This window comes from Oculina patagonica, chromosome 7 (genome assembly GCF_052425735.1).
Source record: "Oculina patagonica isolate OP01 chromosome 7, crgOcupat, whole genome shotgun sequence".
NCBI lineage: Eukaryota > Metazoa > Cnidaria > Anthozoa > Scleractinia > Oculinidae > Oculina > Oculina patagonica.
Window position 1 is genome coordinate 5,932,337 of NC_135764.1, and position 4,545 is coordinate 5,936,881.

Here is a 4,545-nt window from a genome sequence, read left to right on the forward strand (position 1 = left end):
GCATTCTTAGCTGCGGCTCAAGTTAACCGAAAGGCTAGCCTGCAGTGGACGAAGGACGTAGCGAGGAGAGATGAGACGTGAGTGTATTGCCGTCTTTAACTCATGCGCTCTGTAAACATAGGCTCGTATTACATGCACAATTTACTAATTGTAACATTCGCGGCAGTCACGTTCACGCTTTCCTCTTACGGCAGGCCCCAGGAAGAAAAAATAAAGGCACAGAAAGTAGAGTGCAAGAGAAATAACAAATACATAATCAAAATGCACCATTTTCCTTCACCCTGCAGCGGTAAAAAAATAAAACTTAAAAAAGTCAAAAAAACGTCATGTGTCGTAGGCCCTAGCAAGGAAAAGGTCAGAGAGAGCATTTTAAAAGGCGCCAGGATAGATGTTTTTAGTTCTGTTGACAGTCTGTGAATGTAACGTTCTGTTGTGGCATTTACGGACTTTATATCATAGCCAGTAAAGGTGCGCGTTTACACGCCCGTGCTACATGCAATGAATTTTCCCGAGAATAGGATAATAATTTTATGCAGCCTAAAAGGCCTATTATTTTTCGTTATCTGGAGGGATAATCATTGTCACCTTACTCTCAGAAATCTCATTTGAATACGCAAAGGGAGGGAGGATTCATATTTACAATTAATCCCTTGGCATGGAGATCATCTGAGGGTCATAACAATAATTTAATTTTTTTATCTCATCTTGAGAATCGATTGAGAATCTTTCTTTCTTATGCACAGGGAAAAGGGAATTAATGAAGCATTGCAACAAGAGTTTCTGAGAGTTGACCAATTAGCGAGCGTGTGAAAAACGAGAGAAAATTCGAAGATCGATTGCAGACGCGAATCTAAGCAAGTCGCTAATAATTATACCGCATGGAAGTTTCAAGTTAAACGTCTGCGAGAGTGGAGAGTCCAGTGATCCCTTCTTCCCTTCTTCTTCTGTATTCTCTTTTGGCCCAGTCTTCAGTATTAGCAGATCATATAGGATATGTTTATATAAATATATTTTTTTTAAAACGAAACAATGAATATATAAATTTAATAAATATCTTTATTTTGATACAGTGTGTCGATACACAAGTTCATCTCACTTGTTTCAAATAAACTTATCCATATGTTGCAAGTTTTCGAGGTCTTATTACTTTCGTTTTACCTCACCTTTTTTAGTGCTTTTTGATATCGTAGCGTAAAATGTTGCTCAATCTCAACAGCTTCAATCAGCTGTTTATTAGGTTTCGCAATCTAATCCGTTCGCTCCGTGAACTTTTAATTCCGTGACTTTTAATAGTCAAGAGACACACTTTTTATGGCAACCAAGGAACTTTTTAAGTCAAAGTAAATAAACTGGATCCCCAATGTCAAATAGTCAAATAAGGTAAGGCATGGTCGTCGGAGGTTCTCAATAAAGATGCGTAGAAATTATTTACATATGCTAAATGAATTTTTACGTGCGTAAAAGCGTGTATAGACATTGCTCCATTCCCACTGCAGCGTTCATCTTCTACGCGCCGTCCTGCGTTTTCTTACCTATCTCCCAGTAGTACCCATGTGACACTACGAACGTAAAATCGTGGAAGCCATTTTGTTTTATCATGGGAAAGTGCCAGTAATGTGAATCCAGAGGAATTTTCATAAAATAAGTCTGTGTTTTTCCAGAATGAATGAGAGTGGAGGTCAGAAGCGCTTACAAAACATCTATTTTGCTTTCCGTATGCCCCTTCCCCCCCCCCCCCCCCCACTCAGTCCCAGAAGGTCCAAAAAAGCCCGGTCTGAATAGGGTTAAAACTTTCTCGTGGTAGATGTATACCATTCTTGTAATAACGTTTCGAAATTCGCTCTTTCGTTTTTATATATAAGAAACTCAATAATAAAATCAAGGAATAAACAGTTCCTAAGTGTTTTATTAATTAAAGTGCCTTCTTTATGTGTGGCGTACAATCATATATGCATTTTTTAATCCGTGTTAAAGTCTTTGTGCAGCTTAACCTCCGTTATGTAAATTTACAGGATTTGGATTTTTTTCGCGCATTTCTTGATAATGGCGTCATGAAGTCACCGAAACGCCGGCGCATTATATCGTTTGTTTTTATTTGTTTATGTATCTTAAAATCGTTGTTAATACGAACAAAAATATTCTTCATTGGTATGTACTCAAACAATGGATAGTACTTTAGGCGCGCGCTGATTGGCTATTCAAACTTAATTTAATTTAACTTCGGATATCCTTTGCTATTCAACTCCGAGCAACTTGCGCGCGAAAACTGTACTGGTTGACAGGAATAAATTAGTCAAAAATATCCCTTTGGGCTATATATTGTCTCACTATTTGAGTATATACTAAAACAACTATTCACCTAAGTGTCGTGTCCACTTCGGTGAATAGTTGATATAAATAAAAGGTTTTAAGATGACCACCATCATTATAGCTTTAAACTGTAAACTTAAGAGGAAATCCGCCAGGACTTCGAGTAGTTATTGGACAAAATTATGTACCAAAACTATTTACACCTAAGGGACGGACCATTATTTTCTTGGGAGGGGGGATGAAAAATTTTCGTCTGCAAACTTTTTTTTTTAGTTTATGCACCTCTGCAAACATTTTTTTCGAAATTCTTACTACTTTTTATTATACATATCGTTTTTGCAAACAAGTTATTTTGTCTTTCCAGGCCCTGGAAACAATTTTTTCAATATTTTTCATCCCCCCCCCCCCTCCAAAAAAAATTGCAAGCTTTTGTGTTACTGCTTCAAATATCTTATCGAAAGAAATCTTTTCTAACAACACCAAACATCGAAAACAAATTTCGAAGTTCCACTGAATTCCCATGAATCGCTTTAAAGATGTGACCTTTTGCCCATAGCTTGTGAACTTTGAATATCATTTTCTCAGACTCTGATAAGAAATTCAGTTGTACCAAAATTATTTCCACCTTATTGCAAACGTTTTTGTTACTGCTTCAAATATCTTACCAAAACAAATGTTTTCTAACAACACCAAACATCGAAAACAAATTTCGAAGTTCCACTGAATTCCACTGAATCGCTTAAAGACGAATTTACAAAATGGCTTCACGTGAGATTTTGCTTTAAATATAGCTTGTGAACTTTGAAATTCATTTTCTCAGACTCTGATAAGAAATTGTTGTTGGTGTTATCACGGATAATTACTTACATCTTTACCTTTTATTAAGGGTAGGAAATAACGCAATATGATTTAAATTATTCTGGTACTCGATTTTTGTCCAACTTTAATAAATATTACTCGACTTCCTAGTGGATTCCGTCTTAATCACATTTTAATGCATATATTGACTTCAGTCTTTGAACATACACACGTACACATTCTAACGAGAACTGTATGTACTCCTAAGTGTCACGTGTATAAATGAAATTTGATTGATTGATTTGATTGATTGACATAAAACGTACTGGAAATTTTTGTATTTACTATTTGACTATCACCAACTACAAAACCAGTACCATAACGGAATTTGTTATTCTTAAGTTAAATGAAATAAAGTAACAAGGGTGATATATTTTTAAGCTCTATAATGTACAAGAACGCTATTAAAATAAGTTGTTCTACCGATCGCGCATCTTGAAAAGAATATAGGACATAGAACCTATTGCCCTTTTTTTCAGTTCAAACGTTTTTCAAACGTTTCACCTCGTTGGTGATTTTTTTTCCTTATTTATTTTGCGGTCTAGTGTGATAATATTGTACAACGCAAAAGTGACCTATTTATTTTATTGCGGTTTTCAGTGAAATGCGAACTCTGAAACTCAATCCTCAACCAACGGCTTACGCTTTTTGTTGCCGTCAATCATCTAAGCGGACCTCTCGGGAAACAGGAGCTCACTTCAACTGGGTCAAAAGGTCACATCTGTCAGTTGTGATTGGTAGATTTCGATCCATTTTGTTTGTTTCCGTTTTTCATGGTTCGTTGGCTGTCACCATAATTATGATTGACGGCAGCGAAAAACACAATCGTTAGTTGGATTTTGAATATCAGAGTTCGCATTTCACTGAAACTGCAATAAGCATCGCTAATTTTATCACTGCGATAATTTTTTGTAAAATCTATATCTGATCGATTTTCCAAGAACCTGGCGCCCAAAACAGCCCTGCAACACCGGCAGGTGCCTTCTACACAGGAAACCCTGGACCGGTGTCATTATAAATATTTACAGCCTTCACAGGTGCATTCAAAGTTCGCACAAAGTTGCTGAAAGGGGCCAGAACCTAGCTAGGTCCAGCTGTCAAAAGTGACACCCTCCCCTCCCCCCAGCTTTTGACGGCTACCCGCCAGCTGGACACCAGCAGATAGCCCAGTGCCTGTGCAAGGTCCCTATACCATGGTTGACATTAAGCCCCCTTAAGTTTCTATAAGTTAAGGTTACTGGCTAGGCTAGAACTCGGGCTTCGCCCGAGTTCAAGCGAAAACCTTGCAGCCAGGTTTCTGCGAATTCTCTGAGATATATGAAAAGGTAGTTACAGTACATCCACAAAAAGTACTTTTATGCACTAGAATAAGTCCAC